The 24,409-nt window shown below is 40.6% G+C and overlaps 1 long non-coding RNA gene across 1 annotated transcript in view; it reads right to left on the bottom strand.

The window, feature by feature from the left end:
• LOC133269514 (uncharacterized) overlaps positions 1 to 24,409 on the bottom strand; it is an 85,239-nt gene that overhangs the window by 31,427 nt on the left and 29,403 nt on the right. The window contains exon 2 of the long non-coding RNA XR_009743481.1: positions 10,324 to 10,412. This is a non-coding gene — a long non-coding RNA (uncharacterized LOC133269514). The remainder of the gene's footprint in view (positions 1 to 10,323; positions 10,413 to 24,409) is intronic.

Raw genomic sequence — 24,409 nt, 5'->3', positions numbered from 1 at the left:
AGAGAAAACTGGAGAAAATATGTATTTTCCTGTATTTCATTTCAAACATTTAATTTAAGCATTAACAGAATGCTGCATTCTGTGACAGTTGTACGAAAGGCAAAGAAAAAGCCAAAGGGAGAGTACTCCTTTTTTATCCCAGAGCCCAAAGCTTCCTCCTCGCTGATTTTGACCACATTCTTCAAGTCTAGTCATTCAGCTCAGCTTACCTATTCCTTTAAAATGCTGAGATAATGTTAATTTGACCTACAAAACCCCCTATCATTTATTCACATTGGGCATTTAATGAAATTGAAAATTCAGTTTAGATCTGGCTTTTAAAATATTCTGCTACTGAACCAAAAATCAGCTGTTAGCACAATTGTCACTGGAGGAAATTTGTGAGGGTTTACACTCAGAATATATACATACTACAAACGTTAACACACTGTATTTAGAGAAGAGTGGAAAGACCATCTATTCACAAAGAGTAATAAAACATTTCCATTTTCAACTCTGAAGTTATACACTTCAATCTTAATCTAAGACAAATGTTTCCCATTTAGACAACAAAATGCTTTTGGAATTGTAAGAACAAAGTCAGTTTTCTGAGTGAACAAAGCTGAACTCACAGCTGGACTGTTCAAAGTTTGTATTTTCTTTAATTGTGATTTTATAATCTTGCAGACTATAAATCACCATTAATTTGACAGTCTGTCTTTATGCAGGTTTAGTTTAATATGCTGGTATGGCGTATTTGTCTCAGGAGTTAAAATAAGTTATAACAAAGCTCCGAAACCTAACAAGTTCCTTCATATTATCAAATTTTAGCATGTTTTTAAAAATCTGCTTACCAGATTTAAAAGGTCAGCTGACTTGACTTCCCTTATTACTGTCTCCTCTGGAGTTCACGCTTTGTTCACACTCCTGGAACGTGTATTAGCAGGATATGATTTAAAGGTTTCACTCCTGTGAACTTACAAAGTCCTTGGAGAGGGCAAATAACTTTCATATCTTAAGACTGGAGACTAGCTTCAAGAGATAGTATGAATGCTGAAATATGCTATAGCAGTGGATGTAAAGTTAAACCTAAATGTTGCAGTTTGGTGTTTTACACTCTTTTGAACCATTTCTGCGCTCTGTAATGCCACTTTTTATCAAAGTTCTGTTATCAAAGCTCCCTTCAATTTCTTGTCAGCATAGGAGTATGTTCTAGGATCTGGATACTGTTCTCCCTGTGTCCCCCAAATGAACTACAAATTCTGTCACTATCCAGATAGCTGCAGTAACCTATTCTATGGAAACAACCCATGTTCTGTTCTTCTCTCAAACAAGAAGCCTGACCCTGTTCCCTTCTAAGCTATTTGCCTTTATGTCTAGTGCTTCTTTTCTCCAGAGAAGACTTTCTTCTAGCACTGCGTCCTTTTCTGCAGCTTCAAGCCAATACTGAGCTGAATATGGAGTTCAACTCCCTGTCACTACGGTCAGAGAATTCCAGCAGAGAACTTCTGCCCCTGCTCAGCCTATTTCCTCCCCTGACAATTCCCCTCTGCCTTGGAGCACTTGTCTCCCAAACACAAACAGTCTTATGACTCCAGGAAGTCTTACCTTGTAGTCAGCCAGTACTTAGGGCTTTTTTACTGCAGTGGCCCTCTCACTTTCTACATTTGATACGATAACCAGCTAAGGGAATAAAAAATAAAGGAGGATCTTACCAAAGGAAAGGGGGAATCTTACCAGTATGTAAAAATACCTGATGGGAGGGAGTAAGACAGTTGGAGCCAGGCACTTCTCAGAAGCATACACTGACAGAACAAGGGGCAATGGGCACAAACAAAAATGTGGAAAGTTCCATTAAAATGTAAGAAAAATCTTTTTTTTTTTTTACTTTGAGGGTGGTCAGACATTGGAAAGGGTGCCCAGAAAGGTTGTGGAGTCTCCACCCTTGGGTACATGCAAAACACAACCACATACACCCCCAAGCAGCCTCCTATAGCTGACCCTACTTTGAACACACAGAAGAGACCTCCAGACATGTTCAACTTCAGCTACTCTGTGCAACTCTGTGATTCAGTGACAAAGATGGGTAGGAACAGGTGCAGGTGCATGGAAGGAGAGGAGAGATGCAGAATGAGAATGAATGAAAATACAGATTTAAATTATGAAAGATAAAAATATACTTTAAAAAGACAGAGAGAGAATAAAAGAGGCAATATAAAGGAAAAAAAATCAAGAGAAGGATGGTAGATTTGATCAGGCAAACTAGAACTTCAAGGTACCACTACTTATCTAAACATCTAAGTCAGCATTCTCCCTGAACTGACAAGTCAAGCTGATGGGATTGTAAAGTTTTGCTTGAGCACTTCTCAAGCTACCCATCAAGAGGGTGACAACCTAAACATCAGCAAGGTTCAAGGAATACACTGAACTAATTTATCAATGTGAAATGTCTAGAAATGTGGAAGAAACACCAAATTCCAGAAAGTAGAGAAATCTGCATGAGGTCTGAAAAAGACTGCACATATTCTGGCTCTTGCTTCCACCTGCTCTAATCCATATTTCCCCATCCCTTACTCCTATCTCTGCCAGTTCTGATAAGCAGGTAACACTTCCACCATGGTACTGTTCTGAAGCAACAACAGTCCATCCAGAGGGACAGGAATGCTCTGGTACTTCACAGCTGCTCTCTGCCTGGTACAGAGATGCTGAACCTTCTCTCCCAAGTTTCTTCCCTGAGTACACATTAATTAACTTGCTGTGTTACTGAACATTCATCTAAGTTTTGAAGCTGCAACACAGGGTTCCCGTCAGCCATCACTAAGAAAAAGCCTTCAACAAACTTCTTTTCCCTCCCTAGCAGTTTCTGGAATCCCCAGTTTGTGAAAGCTCATCCCAATCCAGGAAAAAGGTGGCATGTAAACAGATGAGGAACACGTATTTCCAAATGGGAAAGGGGGTAATGCAGTCAGCGAAGTTGATACAGCTAGGCCTGAACTGGCAGCTGTGGTAACAGAGGAATGGGAGGGTTGCTAAGGCATTAGAGGGAACCGACAGGGGATCACGAGGTAAAACTCAGATACCAGATGATCACTTTATTTCTAGACCAAAGCAGCCATATGGGCACAATTGCCACTCTGTTCACAACCAGCAGAATGGCAGGTTGTTGAAGGGATGGGCTGAAAAGCATGGGAAGAATCAAAGACAGCACCTGCCTGAGGGTGAAATATTGATTCTATGTTTTAATTTTTATCCACACTGAAACTCCGTATTTTTTAAGGACATGCTCATGGTACGTAGGCTTTAGTCATTAAAAAATCAGCCTAAAGCATAATTAGTATGTTTCTGAGGGGCTCGTATCAGTACATCCCTCTAAACCTCCCTTAGAAACAAACATATTATTTTCCTATCTGAGCACATGCAGTGTGAGAGAAGCAAGGAATATACTGTTTTCTGATACATACACCCTTTCAGCAATATAGCTGTATTACTAAAGGAGTGCTTACTCAGTGTCTGTTTAAATTCTGACTACAACATACAACCTTACAGACTGCGGTTTCTGTTTATAAAATAGCCAGACAAATTATATACCATATAAGAGAGCAAGATCTTGTTTCATAGCATTTTTTCTCTCAGTATCAGAGAGCCTTGGAGGGACACTAATGTCATAACCCTGCTTTACAGAGAGGAAAACTGAGGCAGAAACAAGCTGAGCTGTTGAAGCACCTAAAATTAAAGAGCAAGCCAGGGGCAGAGTAAGCAGTAAGACCTAGATCTTCTGACTCCCAGTTTGAACTCTCCCGCACTTCCTTTGGCAGCTTCTATCTGCTAACTTCCCTACATATATTGCTGAGCAGCACTCAGGGTTTGTAAGCTACTGATGGGTTAATTAGCACCAAAGCATTTTTTCTTCTGTGGTCTAGACATAGAAATATCCAGATTTTGTTTCCCTTGAAAGGCAGCCCATCCTGGAAACGGTACTTGTTCACCCATTTCCATGTTTTTCTAGGGCCAGATGGGACTAAACATGTTTTGAAGATTTTTTTTTTTCCTTTCTTTAATGTTTCTTTTCCTTTCTTTCACTGACTAGCAGCTTGTTTGTTTTCTTTTGAGGATGATGCCAACTATAAAATAAAAAATGCAATTTCCAAGGTGGGGAAATTAGAGAATGATGGATTTGCTGTTGCCAAGAAGAAATAATTATTCTTGGACCTAGCAAATAAGTCTGAAAATAAAGAAGGGATTATTAAGTGTTATATAATTTCAATAGTAAAAACAGGGAGAACTTTCAAGAGACTGCCCTCATTTATTTTTTTTTTTTTACTCTGGAGATGGTGGACTTAGTGACATTGTTCACTTAGTCATGCAGCTGTAAAAATGGGGTTCTTCTTACTTCACTTGATTTACCCCAGATATCTTTGGTGTAACAAAACAGGATCTCCCTTTCAGCCTTCTCTTCTACATGTACTTGCTTACAGGCAAATACCGTATTATATATAGGCCTTGGCCTCAGCCAGACACTATGGAATTAGGTTTGAATTTTCCCAGAAGGTAGGGGCTTGGACTTTTTTGCCTCTAAATTGAATGATCCACATACTTCAAGATTTCGTTAGGTACCAATTGCAATCTAATTCTAAAATTTAATGTCACTGCTATTCTATTTATTTCTTACTATTTTTATTTTTAATTGCAAATACGATCTTTAAAACATGCCTGAAGTAGCAGATCATAACCCTACAACCACTTCCCTTCTGATTCTTCACAACACAGTCTCCCAGTCTGTCCTATCAAAAAATAACTAAAATGGTCAAAGGCCAAACGCCTCCTCAAAATAGCAGACATTTCAGATGATATTTCTGATTACTTTGACTGCTGTCAGGGTATTCATATGTGAGTCAGAAAACCTAGATTATAATTTGTTTTTTCAGCTTTTGATCAGCGTTGATGTCGATGATTTTACATGTCTTTGCACCCCCCAGTCACAAGCTTAAAAACAGCTATGTTCTCTCTGCCCTACTTTTTTTCCTCTGCTCAATCTTTTACCCTTGTCCCCAGACAGGTTCAACTCTTTGTTTTCATTGACCTTACCTAGATCAGACATGGCACACATCTCTAGTTGCAAATAGTCTTGTCAAACCCCAAGGTGCAAAATGGCCTGTACAGAGGTAGATTCTGGGAATATTTAACTGTTGCATTCAAGTAGGTCTTTTCAGAGCCCATGCTCTCCTAGAGCCTCCTAGAGCCTTATAACTTGATCGTATGTGCTCAGCATTGAGTGAAACCACAGAAGTCATATTGCTGACATGAAGCTTTTCCTCTCTACTTTCAGCCTCATCACCCCAGAAAATGCTACATCTGTCATTTAAGGCACTGGAGTTCTAGAGCTTTTCAAGCAAAACTTTGACACAGCTTTTTAGACATGGTCAGAACCAACATATTTTCCTCTAGTCTTATTTTTGGGAATGGCTGAACTGAGTTTTCCAAAATAATCAGCCTTGGGCAGACACTGACATGGAAATTTTCAACCCAAATTATGTAAGTTTATCAATGTTATAAAGCAAAGCAAAGCAAACTTATTATGGCAAAACGGGGGCAGACAGCTGGTGCTACCAACCACACCTGTGACACTGACAGGTTATAGCTGACAACATTAATATCAATCTTAGCATAGTTTATCAAGTAATTTCCATGATAATCCCTTAACTTCATAAAATATCAGTCTTTTTGGCCAAAGTCTTCCATGCTTGGTATTTGACCAAAGGCAATTTTCTCAGAGAACTTTTGCGGAAAAAAAAACAATCTGCTGAGACACTTCTGAGTTACGTGTGTGAGAAAGAAACGTACCAAACATTTTGCCCATTGTTAGAAAGACTTTCCAGGATTCAAGGATGGCTAAACAACAAAACATTAAACCTAGCATTTTAATAACCTGTAATGAGCAGTACTTGTCTGGATAAACTAATTAGGAGGGGTAGGAGACAGGGGGAAGATCACCACATATGGGTTGTCTCCTGCTAGCCTGAAGACTAAGGCAAAGGAATTTTCTGCTGTTTCAGAACTTCTCACTGTGTGTAAATCCACATTTGCCTTCCCACTGTGTGTAAATCCACATTTGCCTTCCCACTGTCACTAAGTGAGAATGAACTCACACTGTGGGTTGCTCTTCTGAGCTCCAACTGAATCTCAACTTGTTTAGCAAACTCCTGGATCCTGTATTTACAAATGGGTGATGATCATAAATGAGTACCATAGGTTGCTGTCCCTGAGGTGACGATTATATCTGGGGGACAGACTCACCAGATACCCCCTAATCAGTCACTGAGAAGAATGTTTCCTACACACAAAAAAACCAGTGCCTCACTCTCTGCTCGGCATGCTGTGACCACAGTGGCACCTTAGCCATTCCTTCAAACTGCTGGCTTTGTCTTACTTTCAAGCTACTTGTGAGTATCTTAGACCAATGTCACTGGTTTTCCTTTATCTTTAAATCTCATCCCTGGGCCTTCTTTGGAAGCGTCCATTTTACATAAATTAAAACCGTGTCTTATTGACTCTCTATTATTTCAGCCCATTGGGCTGGCACCTCTTGCTGCCCCTGACATTATTTCAAGCATCATCTGATGTCATTTTTATGCATGAAATTGGGATTACTAAGCCTGTCATACTGTTTCACCTCTAGTAGGAACAAAAATACCAGATAACTCAATGACATTTCTCTCAGTTCTATGAAAAAAATTCACGCTGTCTGCATCTTCAGTACCCTTCCTCTGTTCTTTTAGCTAGTAGGTATTGTCTAATAAATTTCTTTTCATTCAATCTAGGAGAAATTTTGAGGAAGGGTACAAAACACAGTGGAAGATGATGAGTCTAGATGACCAGGACAAGACTAGCTATAGCATAACTTGGACATTATTCTATTAGTGGGGTTTTGATTTATCATGAAATACACAATGCGACAAATAGTGGGATAAAAATCCTGGAGTCTGTGTTGTGGGGAGACTTAAATAGTCCATTTCTTCTCTCTCCACATATCCTTCCATTCCTTTTTCTTTCCTCCACAGTGTAGAACATATGCCTTTCCTTGTATGCAGCCCTATGCAAAATCCTTGGCTTGCAGCATAAATACAGATCAAACAAAACTGCAAGGAAAATTGCCTACAGAGACCTGTAACATGTTTTTTTTAGGTAGCAATCACTCTGCCTGCCAGATAAAGCCTGTTCTACTTAGCATTTGCCACAACCTACATTCTTATGGGCCACTGTCTACCATATCTCATTTGAATGAAACAGCACTTTTCTAGGGAAGTCAGAGATGTGAGAAATTCCGATCATGACATACTATAGGCATAAGGTTAATTTTTTATCAGTTTGGTTTGGTTTTATTTCAGAAGTAAGTTTTTCTCTACCTCAGAATCCTGTGCAACTGACTTTGCATTTGCAAAAGCAGGCAGCATTTCACCTGACTACCCAAAATAGTCTGTGACATTCAGAGGACATGTTTTCTGAAACAGATGCAGTGTGATTGAATATTAATTTATCATGTGTTTGGAGCATGACTGATAACATCTGAGCATACACACAAAATTTTCTACATCACACAGCAGATGAAACAACTGTCACTGTTATGTGAAGGTATGTACATGATTACAGAGTTATCCTCTGCTTTGGAAGGCAAGGTTCCAGGCTGCAGAAATGGGACAAATCTGGAATAAGCCAGAGTTGACAGGAAATTGTCTGTGCGCTATGTGTAACAATAAATCATCTCTGCAGCACCACAGCACATGACTTTGAATATTCTGTGCTTTCCAGGTTTTCTGTGCTGCATATGTACATACACTTAAGGTACCAAGTGGATTTATCATAGATAACTGTAGCCACTTCAGTCACTGACGCACCTAGACTTTGCTGATTGTATCAGCTTCCTCTTGTAGTTAATGAAGGGAAAGACACCCGTCAGGGAAATTCACCACATCCCAGCACAGATCTCAAAGTCAAGTAATTGCCTTCTGGAACCGCTGATCTTCAGCTGACCCCATCAAAAATATATGTAAGAAGCTAGACTAATGCATGTTGGTATTTACATACACACACTATAGAAACCTTCTTCATCTATTTTCAATTAAATCCTGGTCAGAATACATTCAGCTTTCTAATACATTCTGAAAGATGATCATCAGCCAATGATTTCTTTTTCCAGGAACATCTTTACTGTAGCTTAGAGTGAAATCAGACTAACACTGAGCAGCAAGTGGCAGAAATATTTATTCTGGCTTCTAACTATGAAATTTAGCTTGTTTAACACTCAGAAATGTTGGCAGGAGAAATGGTATAGTGAAAGCTTTGATTTTTAAAGAGTGTCTGCGCCATGTGACACAACGGAACATATTAAGGATTTTCCTTGTACCTATGAGCTTTGAGCAAGGACACCGCAAAGTTCAGAAATGGAAATCTGAGCTGTGAATGTATATAGTACATTTAAAATCACTGATGTTGATAAGGAACGCTACAGAGTAAGTACAATCAATTGCTTTTGCATGAAAATATATATTGTCAATGATAGGATAGTGTTTGTTGATATGTGTTTGCCAGTCTAGTTTTCAAGTTCTCTGAGGCTTTTGCTGAAGATACGGTTTTTTTTTGCACAACAGTATACATTGTACATATTGTAATATTATATCATACTGTTTTAAGAATAGAGACTACACCATTTTTGGAAAATCCCAATAAAATAGGTAATTGCTTAGCGGAAAAACAAGAAACATTTTTCAATTCCTTACTTACTCCTGCTTCCTAAGGTTGATCACACAAAACTGGATTAAGCTCCAGAAACAGAAAGGATATTATTGAAGCAGCAGATGATCAAGTAAGTTGGATTGTGGGACAGCTGAATGGCTTAGGGAGCATCTTAAAAAACCTGAGTTGATAACAGACTATTTTTTGGTCATATGTTTTCATTAAATAGGAACTGCACTGCAAGCTCTGCTGAGCACTGGGGAGGCAGGAAGCATGGCTTGTATAACAAGGAGCAGGAGCAGCACATGTTTTGTATTCAGCCCTTTGCCTGATTAACAGCAGTGTTGAATGGCCCTGCTGGGAGCCACATCCAGGAAGAAGAGTTAGCAAAGTGCCAAGGTCTGCAAAAGTAAAGTAACAGGGCACAGAGGGGGCTCTCAGAGACCTGAGAGTTTGCAGAGATATATCCTGTGAAGGGAGAGGGTGAATTACCCTCTTCTAAAGAACTGTACGAAGTGCTCAGGCTGAGGAAGGCTCAGAGAAGTAATGTAAACAGCACAGTGGAACTCTTTCGCAGATGGAAAATTAAGCTAATATCTCTCACTTTGGATCAAACCACATCCTATTTTCAGGATCCTTGAGCCTAGCCACATTAAACATGCATCTGGCCTACTGTGCTTTTCCAAGCCCAGCAGTACCATAGCAGATATACAGTTTAATTCGCAGAAACTGTTACATTCCAGTTTTCTATCATTACCTACCGAAAAAATTAGCACAACAGTATAGCCTAAAGCGTCTAGAGAGGACTCAAACACAAAAAGTCCCTTTAAGGCTCAAACAAGCTTGATCTTTAATCACCAGGATAATTTAAATCCCACGCTCAGCCTGAACAATATCAGGGAGGCAGAGCACAGGCCTCGGGCAGATCACAATTGCAAACTGTTTCTACGTAAGTATTTACTTGGATTTATTTTTGAGACTGAATGCCAATAATCATAGAATCATAGAATCGTTAGGGTTGGAAATGACCTTAAGATCATCTAGTTCCAACTCCTTGCCATGGGCAGGCATGCCTCATACTAGACCATATTGCTCAAGGCTCTGTCCAACCTGTTTTCCCAAGAGATAAGCAGTCCTTGCAAGGAGAGCAGGGATCCAGGGATTCAATAGTTTTTCAAGAGGTACACGTAAGAGAAAGTGACAGAGATTCTCTCTTGAGATTGGGAAATCAGACTCTTCTATACACGTAATTAGGGAAAGGTAGAACTATTAGGAACCCTGGGAAGAGGAAAGTTAGGCCTCTGGAAAGGTGAACTATGTGTAGACAAAGTGTAATTTTGCTATCCTATTTCTTTAATGTTATGCTTTGGCCCTGCTGTTAAACAGCAGTTTAGCTGAAACAGACTGCCCTGTTTATTCCCTCTCAATCACAAATCTCCTAGTCCAAAAGAAGAACAGTTACCAGAAACAAAAGAGAGCCCACTGGGTAAGTGCAACTGATCAACGGGTTGCTCCTGTGTGAGAAAGACGAAGGCGTGAGGCCTTGTACACACCTAGGTGGGTACTCACAGAGATCCAGAAGAGAACAGCTATGTCCCATTTCCTTGAACTTACCAGGCTTTTCATATTCTGTAACAGCAAACTCATGGCAAAATAGGTTGGAAGCACAAGAAAGCAGATCCTCCAGCAAGTCTTTTGTTACACTGTCAAAATACTACTTCCGAGAAGTAAGAAGAAGTAACGGGGAAATGTACATTTAAACACTCAGATACTTAAATCCCTCCACCTGTTATCCTGCACACCAACTTCAGAGATCACTGTTGCTTGCATGAGTGAATCATGCTTGTGCTACAGAACTACTAAATTTCCTGTCTTACATCAGACAAGGCTCTCAACAATCTAGGACTGCAGCTTCTTGTCTGTTACTGTTCTAATATAAAGCCTCATGTGTGCAAATGATAGAATCATAAAACGGCTTGGGTTGGAAGGGACCTCCAAAGGTCATCTAGTTCCACCCCTCATGCCATGGACAGGGACACCTTCCACTAGACCAGGTTTCTTAAAACCCCGTCCAGGCTGGCCTTGAACACTGCCAGGGATGGGGGTTCCACAGCACCTCTGGGCAAACCTGTGCCAGTGCTTCACCACCCTCACAGTAAAGAACTTCTTCCTAGAATCTCAGCTAGATCTCAGCTTGATCCCCTCTGTCAGCTTAAAGCCATTCTCCCTTGTCCTATCCTTATATGCCCTTGTAAAAAGTCCCTCTCCAGACTACTTGTAGGCCACCTTTAGGTACTGAAAGCTGCTCTAAGGTCTACCCTGAGCCTTCTCCAGGCTGAACACCTCAACTGTCTCAGCCTGTCTTCATAGGAGAGATGCTCCAGCCCCCTGATTATCTTCGTAACACTCTGGACTTTCTCTAGCAGGTTCATGCCCCTCCTCTGTTGGGGGCCCCAGAGCTGAACACAGTACTCCAGGTGGGGTCTCATGAGAGCAGAGTACAGGGGGAGAATCACCTCCTTTGACCTGCTGGTCATGCTCCTTTTGATGCAACCTAGCATATGGCTGGCTTTCTGGGCTGCAAATGCTCACTGTTGGGTGACATTGAGCTTCTCATCAACCAACACCCCCAAGTCCTTCTCTTCAGAGCTGCTCTCAGACCATTCTCCACCCAGCCTGTATTTGTTCTTGGGATTGCCCTGACCGAGGTGCAGGACCTTGCACTTGGCCTTGTTGAATTTCATGAGGTTCTCACAGACTCACCTCTCAAGTTTGTCAAGGTTTCTCTGGATGTCAGATTGATACATCTGCAAAGAGCAGCTAGTCACAGAAGTTAGTTTTGCAAAATGGACTCTAGTCTCCATGAAGATCCCTGCTTACTGCATTCAGTGACTCACAATTAAACATAGCCATCCCTTGAGGCATTCAAGGCCAGGCTGGATGTGGTTCTGAGCAACCTGATCTAGTTGAAGATGTCCCTGCTCATTGCAGGGGGGTTGGACTAGGTGACCTTTGGAGGTCCTTTCCAACCTATTCTATGATTCTATTCTATAATAATCATTTATAGACTGCGCAAATACAGCCTATGCTATGTAAATCCTGTGAAGTGTTTACTTTCTCCTGTATTCTGACAGTACCAGAGGGGTGGGACACACAAACCAGTATTCTACTGTGACTCAGTGATGCTTGCTATGTCTCTAGCAGTGAGTTTGCTCTTGTATTGTAAATTATTACAATTCAGTAAAACAGTTTTGATGCTGCATGTGACACAGCATAACTTGAGTCCTTCTGTCAGAGCAGTGTTAGCTCTAAATGATAACAGAAGCAAAATGCAGTAAAAGGTTATTTTCCACTATGCCTTAGACAAACACAAGCTAAAGCTCTGAATAAAATGGAGCTGATGTTTTTGTGTTTCAAAGCAGAATCACAATTGAAAAGGTTTCTACAGAAATGAAGGAAAGAGGCCAGAAGAAAACTGTTTTCTTTTTTCCTTCAAATGTACAAGTTTTGAAGTGGTTACATAATATTTAAGTTACTGAATACAGAAAGTTATTCTGTTCAAGAATAAATGATTCACATATGCAGAGTGATTCAGCCAAATTTACATTCAATGAACGAATGTTTATTTATGAAGTTACACATGCAGCACAACCAAAATGAAGAAGGGACAGGGTATGACAGCTCTCCTAGGATACATGTGATATATCTTCCACAGAGCTACTAAACTGGCATACACATATTCAATACGTAGCTGAAGTCGCAAGAAGCAGACTGACAGACCAGAAACAAGTTTCTCATTACAGTGTTCCTGCTTCATCTTTTTCAGGCCATGGACAAAGTAGGTGGACCTGAAGAGATGCTGTAACTCAAAAACATTTTTTGAGACACCAGAAAGACAGCAGAAGGAATATAAAGCAATAGGATTACTGTTCAAGAGAGTCTCCTCCTTAGCTCAGTAGTTACTAATCTGCATGTTCTGAGATGGCAACATTCTCATTCAGAACAGAAGGAAAAGCAATGATTAACAAATTTAATAAAGTCAATCCAAGTGGAACCTATATTAAAAACTTTCAAAAGCATGGCTTTCTAAGCTTCTGGAAAGGTTGAGTAAGTTTCTCAGTGTGAAAGCTCCAAAAAAAATTTTTCAAGTTTGGCTTACCTGTGTATTTCTTTGAAACTTGAGGACAGAGCCACATATGAAAAATGCATGGACTGTACTGAAGCTTACTGAACTTGAACTTTGCATTATATAAAGTGTTACGTTACCACAGTGTCTTCCTTAGGCATCTTCATATAGTCAATGAATAAAAGGGCTAGTAAGCAAAGAGTTTTATATTAAATGAGTGCTATTATTTTGCAATCACTTTTTTTCTTTCCATTTTCAGGCAAGAAAGTAGAAACTGACAAAGTAATTTGTTTGGAGGTAAAGAAAGAGCTGACATATGGGCGTTAAAACTTTGCTTATGTTGGAGCCACATCCTGTTTCAGATGCTGATTTCTTCCTCACACATACTCCTGTGAACCCATATTCTCTCCTGAACTTCAATTCTCCCATTTGGGTAAGGTTGTAATAATCAACCCAAATGGATGCCTATTTATATGTGTTACAGAAATGTTTGTACGCCTAGATGATAACCAAGTGGGAAACAGAACTTGGGAGCCTTCACCCTAACATTTGTTCTTCTAAACCTCCTGAGTATATCATCAGCAGCACCAAAACTTACAGATTTCCTACAGTGCTTGTGAAAACATGTCAAGGTTTTAAAGAACATGTAACCTTTAAATTGCACAAAAGCAATTCTCTGCACTCTGAATCACAGCTAAATATTACAGAAGGAAGACCAGCATCAAAACACATGAAAGACAGGGGATATATTTCAAAATTCGCTTTTGCAATTTGCCAACCATGCTCAGGTAAAATAAGTACAGAGATTATGCTACAGCATTGTATATCCTGTGTCCTTGACACGATGTGCAAATAACTAGGTGTTGAAAAATCTAGGCAAGTGGTCATAAAACCTATCCTGCAAAGTTCTGTGACTCAGCAACATCCATGAAAACAGGCAAGTTACAGTATCTGTGGCTAAATTACTATTAAGATAGGCACATGTCCATTTATGTTTTGATAAGAGCAGCAGAAGCATTCATGTGCCAGGCACCAGTGTGACTTAAAAAGGGGAGATACATTCTGTTCAAAGTTTCCTTATAATTTTTTTGCTTTTCTGTAAGCAAAAATGTAGTAATTCTGCCTGAAAGCTGTGCAAGTTATGAGTATCTGAAAGAAGAATCTTGGTACGTTACAAAAATAATTGCACTTTTAACTGAAAGCCATCATCTCCATCCTTGTACTCATTACAAAAATCCTGTGGAAACAAGAGTCTATTTAATCTATTGCTATAGAAATTACTGTTAGCCAAATAATATAATCATGTTCTTACATAGTATTTTGATCAGAGGTTCTTCAAAGTGTATAAGCTGAATGCTTCAATGGCAAAAATTGCTGTGTATAGATAATGCTAATCTTTCTTTCTGGAGTAATGAGAGCAAGGAAATAATTTTTATAAATGCCATACGGTAATAATTTAAAGCATGATAAGCATTTTAATGCAGGAATACAAAACTTTCAGTGTTGCCAGTGGAAGGAAAAAAAGATTTTTTCAAACTGCTTTTGGAATCTTGCACATATTTAGTGAGCTTGGCACCTCTGACACTTTACAAGCCTGGATAGCCTTTGTGTAGATTTCTGTACATGTGAAATACTCCAGTTCCATTCCAAAAGGCTTCAGAGAAACAGGATCAGTCATCATAGAAGGGTGGAGGTTTCATTCATAAGGTCAATTCATCTACTCCTAAAGGTTTGAATTTACAGCCACGTATTTTACATATGAGTGAGTCCTGACCTCCCTCACATAAATATCATGATTCCCATTTTACAGCTGAGCCCACTACAACGCACAGGGATGCAGCTTCTAGTCTTGGAAGAAATGGAAAACCACCACCACATATTAATAGTGCAAAGTACTAACAAATCTCCTACCTACGAATGATTACAGGAACAATAACCTCAGCACTGAAAAGTATTTGCAAAAAAATACCAGAGGAATAAACTAAACTTAAGAGAGCCTATATTAGACACCACACTACAAGTCTGCATCATCAAAAATCTGCAAAACTGAGTTGTTTTGCCACTGTAATACCTCAGACATTTCTGGGAAGTTCAGATTTTTTTAAGAAATACAATGGAGCACTTTCAGTCACTGCAAAATTTGTGCAAACTTGAGAAAAGAGCCTGCAACATTCAGCAATGCTTGCACCTCTTAAGGCCTCAGACCCAAAGAGTAAAGTGTAACTTCTATGTTTTACATCTATATTACAGTATTTGTTAAAAGCTATGGAAAGTGTACCTCATTTGCATGTAAGTAACTGTCAAGCAATTGAGCTTTACCTACTTCAGCTTTTATGATAACTAGCAAACAATAAAACAGATACAGAATATACATAAATAGAGCAGCCTGATAAGACACCAGAGCCCTCACAACATGATTAGGAAAAGATGCAATTAATGGCCATGTGAGCTGCCAGAAGGCCAACGTTTCCATTTCACGGCAGCCCTTTAGATTACCAAAATAAAATTTGCTTCATATAAAATTAAAGCCAAGTGACATTTCATAAAAAGTAGAAGTTATCAAAATGTCTCATTGAAATTTTGACAAGATTTGAAATTTTTATATATTGCTATATTTTTATATATGTTTGGCATTTCTGTTTTTTGCTCCTGCTCTGATTCTGAGCAGAGACTTAATTTAGATAGAAGAATGTGAATGAGGCTCATCCCCCATTCCCATGTCCTTACATAAAGACACTTTTCTCCCATCTTCAAATCTTTCCCACAAAACAAGCAAACAAAAAAACCCAACCAAGCAACAACAAAAACCCCAAACTTGTTGAAATATTCATGTTTCTACAGTGTGTGTCTTCCTGAATGACAGGGCAACATTTCTTTCAGCCGAAAATTCTCTCCAGCTCTATTCACCAGCTAGAGCAAAAGACATGCATACTCCTGCCTTTGCTCTGCATGCCCATCTGACTGTCCCACAGGCTTTTAAATCAGTGAGGGTACTAGGAGATGAGACATAACCGTGAATAGCTACTTTAGCCATTTTTCTCCATCTCCCCTCACACTGTGAATTTGTTTAGCACTGAACAATTTTCCTCAGGGCGGACAGTCCCCCTCAGGCCCTCCTGAAGAGTCGCCGGCAGGAAAACTGCGGCGCGGCAGGCAGGGTCCGCTGCTCTCCCGCCACCCGCCGGGCGCTCTACCCCAGGGCATGGCCCCAGCACGTCGCACCGCCTCGGCACACGGACTCGCAGACAGCCCGAGATGCGCAGACTCTCCGGCCGGAGGAAAGAGGGAGGGATGGAGGGAGGGAGGAGGCCGGCAGCGGCACCCCAGACCCCGGCGCACCGCCCGCCTGCGGGAGGAGAGGGCGCCACCTCGCGGGAGCGCCGCGGAAGCCGCTTTGTCCGGGGCCGGGAGCCAGCGCCGACTCCGGCACGTCCTCGCCACCCGCCGCTACCCACGGGCGGCGGTTTCAGAATGCCACCCCGCATTCTTTGGCCCCATTTCACCGCCTTTGCATGTGAAGGGTGCTTCCACCCTTCGCCTCTCGCCTCCTGCGGCTTCATTAGCAGGCGGGGCTGTTGACGCAACTGCCTCCTACCTATAGGAGAGGCAACGTTTCCCATGTGACCAAATACTCGTGTAAGAACAGGGGAAGGAACGAATCAAACCTGCCTCATGTACACAGCTCCACGCTGCGCCCCCGCGCCTGTTCCAGTTCTAAAGGACAGGCGTGAAACTGCTTCCTTGAACCCAAGGGTGACCCAGCCTGGTGACAACACGAGATCTGTGAGCTACGGACATGCCCACCGTTTCTAGACCAGCCAGGCCTCCCCTCATAACTGCTTTGCTCCCAAATGTTACTTTGTTACATGTAACATACCTTGTACTACTGCATCTAGAGAAATGAAAGGTTTCTATTCAAAGGCAACGGCTAACTCACAGCTTCGTGGATCATATACACCAGGGCACTGTGTGTCAGTATACCACAGCCTCCTTTCGACACCCCTTTGCAGGCAAATGCAGTTAAGCTGGCAAGCCCCCCTGCAGTTGATGTGAAAATTAAGTGTGTGTGCTTTGATTGTCCTCAAAGCAGTTGAAAACTTTTCGTGATGAGGTGCTAAGCTCCACTGAAACCGGAAAATTTTGAGGCTATTAAAGCATCAGAGGGGATATTTACACACTCAGGTACAGACGTGAACTTGCTGTGCCTGTGTTTCCAGATGCTGGGATGTGCGCTGCTCTGTAAACTGGTCAGATGTGCTGGTGTGGGACTGGTGCCTGAGCCACCGGTCCACAACTGTGTATCACAATGGATGCCATTCTGAGTTGTCACGAGCCCCTGTGGCTTAGAGTTTGGGTGGAGCTACCATCACTATGCAGATACACCCCAAAAAAACAGAACGTTTTTCCTTTTTCACTGAAACTAGCACTGGGGCAGAGGGGGGATGAGGAACAACACTTGACCAAGTGACTACACTTGTTTACACCACCAGAACTCTACAGTGGATCTTTGGATCTACTCAGTTCGTGCTCGTCATAAGAGGATGGGTTCCCATGTTCTAATATTACTGAAACCTGGAGGTATGTGTGCACCGGTTGCTGCTTTGTTTATCTCTTCTCTTTTTCCTCATGTTGAACATTGGCTGGAATAAGAGATGTTTCAATCTTTTTAACATTATTTTTGTCTGTCACGAAGCAATATTGTTGCTTACCGTGCAATACAGTCGTATTGAAAATACCTAAACTGTCAGGAGAGGTAACTTTTAATGAATTCAGTTACTAGGAAACTAGTTAAGGAAAGCATTTCAGTTTACTTCAGAGGGTCTGAAAGTCAGGCCATAAGCCATTAATCCAGCTAGAAATGAATAAATTTTAAGGCTAATTCTCTTCCTGTCAGGCCTTTGAGGGGTGGGCAAGGAAAGGTTAGAAACTGTTAGTATGAACTAGACCCCCTCAGCAACCCCCTTAAGTTTTGGGCTGTTTCCTTCCCCTCTTTGAAAAGCTCTCAGTGAGCACAGCTCCAAGGGAGAGGAAAAAGAAGACTAGAAAAAGATGTATTTTTCTTATGCAATCCTTATAATGGCAGAAGTCCAGGTATGAAAGAGGAGACTAGAGGTTTTCCGTTCTCATGGTTCAGGCTTTGCTGCTCTTTCTAAGGACAATGCCTCCTCTTGTTTCAGACAACAGCTTATACATTTGCAGGCTAAAGGAGCTGTATGTGCCAGAAGACAGCATTCTTTGGGAAGCATGGTGCACAGGACAGCATGGGAACCAGGCTTCGCTTTCTCTGAGGATTCAGGACAGCTCTAGCTTTGTTGCTTCAGTGGAAGAATGAAATACTTTCTTTTAAATTCACATAAAGTAATCTTTGCTTCATTCCACATGGAACCTGCAAACTGTAATTAGATAATAATCTATTTTATAGTCTAAGTGGGACCATCACTTTAGAATAAAACTAACTGAAGTAGTTTTAAAACGTACAGTAGCCCCTAGGTCTACAAAACGTAAGGCCATCTGGACTGTAACATTTCAAAGAATACAGTTCAGAAAGCATACTGGAAAAAGCATAAGGTGTAAGGATTAAGGGGAAGAGAAATTAGTTAAGAGCAGGATATTCAGTATTTGCAACTGCACATTTATTTCAGAGTTACGACTTCAGTCAATTCATCACTCTAGTAAGTATCACATTTTCCCACTGTAGTGTCAAGCTTTGGAGAGAGAAGTTTTCTGCCTGCCTGCCTGCCATCCCCAGTGACACAGCAGCTTGCAACATTCCACGAACTGGAACTTCTCACTTGCTCTCTGTTTTTTGGTTTTTGTTTTTTTGTCTCAGTCTGAATGTGCTCACCAGATGCAGTGACAGTTAAACAAAAACATCACCAAAAAAAAAAAAAAAGACCAAAGAAAGCTCTAGCTAGATACAGTATTTCCCAGTGGCTTACTTTCTAGTGGGTTATGCTTGCTGAAATGAGTATGTAACAAACTCTGCTAACCAGTGGAAATTCCAGACGTAAATTCATACCAGAGATACTTAGCAGTTCTGGGCAGCTATTGTGTATCAGTTGATCTAAACATTCACTTGAATAAAGAACTACCAGATTTACTTAGTGGCTTTTTGTGTGTGTCTCATTCTGCTTGTAATTCATGAAAGTTCATAGGAACGAATGTGTATGCAAGAGAACATTGCGATAGCAAGGTTTTGTAGATGTTTGTGAGAAGGTCTATATGCAGTGGAAACACTCTCATACCCATGCTGAAAATTCATTTTAAGCTTGAGAGTTATCCAGTCAAGATCAAGAACCCATACTGTTGGCAATGAACCTTATAGATTCAAGAAAAAAACATTCACAGCTCCCTGAGGAAAGAATGTGGCAGCAACTCATGGGCTGGAAGGTACATACCCATCAGACCATTCACTAAACCCTTCAGAATAACCAATTCAACTTAAATTGTATTTCTGTACTGTTAGGTTTGAGCAAAGCCAGGGTTGAGGTGTGAAGGGTATCTGCCTGGAAGACTTCCAGCAGCAGGTAACATATGCAAAGGGAGATGCAGCTGAAGGATGCCCCCAACCTCTCCATTCATTGAAAAATCTGACTAGGGGCAGCGTCACCATGCCCCACTAAAGGAAACCCCTGAAAATGTGGTCAGATCAGTTACATGATGAGAGAAACAGATTGAAGACCAATAGAAACAAAAACTGGACTACAAAAGTGGAACAGGTAGGAACTGTCATGTAACTACTTTTCTGTAAGGTCTGTCATTCATCCAAGGGTCAGAAGTATCTCTGTCATGCTCCCATGTGATGTGTTTAATGCCAGCTCTGCAGAATTGCCAAATCATATGATGAAACTACAGAAAATATGAACTAAGAGAATAAATCTCACATCACTCCAAGCTGCATTTCAGGCTGTTTCCTTGCTCCCCTCCCTTCAAACATGGTTCTTGTTGAACAGCTGTTTCACAACCTAAACCCCTAGGGCCTTGATATGCCAGGCAGAAACTGATATGTTGTGCATCTGTAATACGCATGCCTTGTAGCTCTTTATTTAAAGGGTGGTGTTTCATTAGCAATGGCTTAAAAATTGATTTAAACATTATGTTCATTGCACACAAACACTTCTCACAAAGCCTTCTGTTCCCATTGAGGCTAAAAAATTCCATTGTATGCGTAATCTTTTATGAGTGCATTCTTTGAATACTTTATTTCTTAGAACTGTAACAGTTCTGTTTATAAAAAGGAATGATACTGATAGCAATGTTAGGAACTTTCAGAAGAGACCACTTAGATCTTTAAATTTCCATATTAGTCCTGTTTCAAGAAAAATACAAAACAAAACAAAAAGCCTCAATTACATAGTTTAAATTCTTTAAGAAACAGCTTCACATGCCAAGCTAAGAGGCTAGAAAAATCAATCTTTACCCCCTTGATCAGATCTTGCAGTCTTCTGAGGACAGCTTCACATTGGAGCATTTAATTTGGCACAGTTGCAAACTAGTTTATAACTACAAAATCAGACGTCCCACATTATCATATTGGACTGGGCTATCTAGAGAAGATGGCAAGTTGAGGGGCAAGAGGCCTGAGTTGTACGGGGACTGGGGTATTAAAAACAGGGATCCTCTGTACGGCAGCCAGGAACTGTGTCCAAGGAGACATAGATGAATGATGTGCTTGCTGTCCTCTTCCTAATATCCAGACACCTTGAAACATGAGTTGTTGCTACTGAAACACCTGCAGTGCAGTACTTTGGGCAGGACCTGGGAGACTATTCTGACCACCTAAGTCCTGTTCAAACAATCTCCTTGCCTTCAGCACAGCAACTGTAGGAGTCTAGCAGTCGGTCTGATTTACAATTTCTTTTAATTTAGAAGAAACATTCTTCTTTTTAATAAACATCCTGTCTCTCAGTTTAATGAAGAAAATGTTAGAAGCATACTGGTTCAACTGTTACAGTTACCATCTAATCAATCTCAAGTATATATTCCATCAGGGAATTACTCACACTGCCACAATGCCACGTGTTGGAAACACGGCAGTCAGCAGTGCTGTGGCTGACCTATTTTAGTGGGCTTCACTGTACTGGTAATGGCTTTAGCCTTCGACAAATCTGCTCAGAAATGAGGACACATGGGAACACAGGGATAGTGTTCTCCTGTTCTCTTTCTGCAGAGGTAATTGTCTAGTGACTGAAAAATATCGTATCACTGGACATGTAGACAAGTAACTTCAGAATTCGGGGCAAAGAAACAGATCTGTCTGACATCCTTCTTTAAAAAAATCTCTTCAATGCCTCAGTACAACTTGTCAGAATTAAATGCAGATTTAAGAGTTCACTTCCCACAGAGGCACTGCATTAGATTAGAAGGGCATTAAAAGTTTCAAGTGCTCAAAGCCTCAGTTGTTACAGATCAGCACTTTGTGGCCATATTAAGAGATTTCCCTGCTTTACCTGAACTCCTTCTATAGCTTTTATTTTTTAATACTTTCTTCATATTTTCTGAGACACTGCTTTGAAGGAAAGCAGCAAAATATACTCCCACAGTAAACTCTCAGAAAGAGCCATGGTGCAGACACTCCCTAGATACAGGTGGGGACTACATGCCCCTATTACCTCCTAATCCAAGTTAGAAACATCCCATACGAGTTAACAGTTGTATGATGGATATGGGTCTCATGTTAGAGGAGACAACTGAATCGTAGGTCTAATAGCAAGGCAATAGTCATCGCTATTTTGAAACATCCGTATTGCTATACTCAGAACAGTGAGCCAGCTGACCTCATTTTACAAAGTGCATCCTGAGTGACTATGTTAGTACAGTGCTATATCTTGTAAAATGAGGCATATTAACTTGGATTCATCTTCAGGCCAATGCAACCACCTGACTTTGAACTGGTTTGAAGAACTGGAAGAAAAAGTTCATCACTGCCCACAGCCTATCACAGACAGGTTATCAGAGTTTTAGCACCTTAAGCAATGAAAAGTAAAGCTTAGTGCTTGCAGTGGCATGAGTCATGCTACCTGATGCCTTATAGCATGTCTATGTGCATAGAGGTAGCAAATGGTGACACAAGTGATTCCACAAAGGCCACATGCTGATTCTTTAGCAGACCTACGACTAAAACATACAGCTCTCACCTTTACAGAACAGCTTGCATAAAACTGCACAAAGTCTCAATTCCTTAAGATTTCTGGAGCCATGAAACATATTTTGTAACTGAAGGTTTTATGGAAGAAGTTACAATTTTATTTAGCATCTCTGGTTTATTTGTTTTTCTTTTCCCCAGCCATTCAGGCAGCTATCAGCAATATATTTTTTAGAAAATAGAGAGAACGTGGTATCAGCAAACACCTCTTTGACCTTCTGGGGAGGGGGGGACCACCAAACAAACAGAAGCAAACAACCCAAAACCCTGAGACATCCTGCTACCCTTTTAGTGACAAAGGCTGACCATATGGTGACCAAGGTGAAAAGATCCTTCAAGAAGGTATTCTTTAACTCAGATGTAATGAGAGGCATGTAGAGTCAGTGAACTGACAAATGCCAGCAGGTCAGGGAATACAGTAAGAAAAAATAAAAAGCTTATTTTTCACCCAAGAATTATATGTCCAAAAGTAAATTTGATTTAGAAAGTGAAAAGACATGAGGGAGATAGGAAAGGGAAGACAAAGCTGTATTTTATATTAAATTTATTGAGTTATTTGGAGAACGCTATCAAAGCAAAATTGCTGCCGTTTCCCAGAGCACTGTGGAAACTACAAGTCTTTGTATAGGAGAAATAACTAACACTAGCAACCCACTTTGTCAACGAGAGCAGAGCTTCCTGTAACTACTGGATTTTTACCCTTATAAATCCAATCTTGCACAAGGCATTCCTACCCAGTGAATTTAGTCAGCTGAGCTGTAACTATTCTGTTATAGCTCTTTCTACATAACTCCCTCCTGTGGACACTCTAGTCTGGAACAATTAGTAAGAGTAATTATTCCAAAATGAAGTCAGTTCTATTCCAGAGCCCAACATCCACATGGGGGAGTTACACTGAAGTAAAGCTATTCTGCTGTAGCAATGCTGGTCAATTTCCCCATGTAAACAAGCCCTATGACTCTGATGTTAAATTACTTTAATACAGATGTCTCTCGAGATTAAAGTGCTGGAGTGCAAAAGAATCAATCTTTCAAACATAAGTGTATGGCTTCAAAATACTGGCCCTAGAAGGACCCAGAAATACAGTAATTCACTGGTTTATGTCTCATAACTCAAATTCTAAGTTGCATGAAATGTAATAGAAATAATTTGGGGATTAAGTGCCACACACACACTTTAGAGTGCCTTTGCTGTCCCAAGTTACTTGAAACTTCAGAGGACCATCACCATATATGTTCCTATGGAATATTTAATGTCATTCTCGATGGGTGGCAGGAGGGAAGACAACAGAGGCTAGGTAAGTGCTACATGAAGATGTATTAAAAGTTCAATAGCTAGTACACTGCTATAGAGGTGCAGAGGCAAAAATTTAATGTCACAACACATAGTCATTCATGACTGTCATAAAATCCTAGGTAGAATCTCAAAAGGAAGTATTTATCCTTGTTTCTGTATTCCTGCTCATTCTGTAGGATAAAGATGGGTACAAAGTAAGAACCATCTCTCCTAGGGCTCAGCCAAATGGTAGAAAGCCTTTTTCAGCAGTTTCCTAATTCTTTTCATAGAAGCTTGCCCTACCATAAAAAGGGCAGAAAGCAGGCTCTTGGACTGTGTGCAACAGTGGGGTGAAGGAGAGTTTCTGTGGAGCTCTCTTCATGTATTACAGGCTCCTTCTGAAGGCATCATGAGTCCAGAAAGAGAGCAGCCTCTGGTTTTCCCTCAAAGGCAGGTTAGCTTTGCATTGATCACAGGCTTGAATCATGCCAAAGTGACAGCATTTGCTCCTGAGGAAAGTAAACTATGCAAAATATTCTGCTTTAGTCACCACCCCTCTCACCGAAAACCTAATTAATTCAGACCTATTTTGTCTCAAGTACATTCAAATGCACAAAATCCTTTCTGGCAACTCCCACCAGACTTGAACATTCTACCCACACCCACCTCAGCAGTACAGCTGTTCAAAAAGACTTCAACCTTTTTCTTTAATAATGGAAAATTTATTTTCCATCATTCTCAAAAATTATTTGGTTACTTGAACTGAATCTTATCCAACTGATTCACAGCTAAACAGATACAAGAAAAAGTTTTCTTTCTCCACCTAGGAACAAACACCAGAAGTTTTGGGAAATCTGAGGCCACATATGATGCTACTACAGGAGAGATGTTTTAGCCAAGCGTCCTGGGTTTAGCAGTAGCAGTCAATTTTTCTCCTTCTTGGTAGCTGGTGCAGCACTGTGTTTTGACTGCTACTGCTAAACCCAGGACACCAAGGTACTGTATAGCTGTCTGCAGTTCTTCATCTAGAAAAAGATTTTAAATGACAGCTGTAACAAACACACATGTGCAGGAAAACTATATTTGGTTTAAAATCACATACAGCAAATGTCTGATATAGTGATACATCATATGCAGATTTCCTTTGCACAGAT

Source organism: Pezoporus flaviventris, unplaced genomic scaffold, assembly GCF_033815535.1.
Source record: "Pezoporus flaviventris isolate CSIRO_AGI_PZ_B2104156 unplaced genomic scaffold, CSIRO_AGI_Pfla_v1 ptg000015l, whole genome shotgun sequence".
In the NCBI taxonomy this organism is placed as follows: Eukaryota; Metazoa; Chordata; class Aves; order Psittaciformes; family Psittacidae; genus Pezoporus; species Pezoporus flaviventris.
Note: the sequence above shows the minus strand (reverse complement) of the source record. Positions and strands in the feature narration are given on the sequence as shown.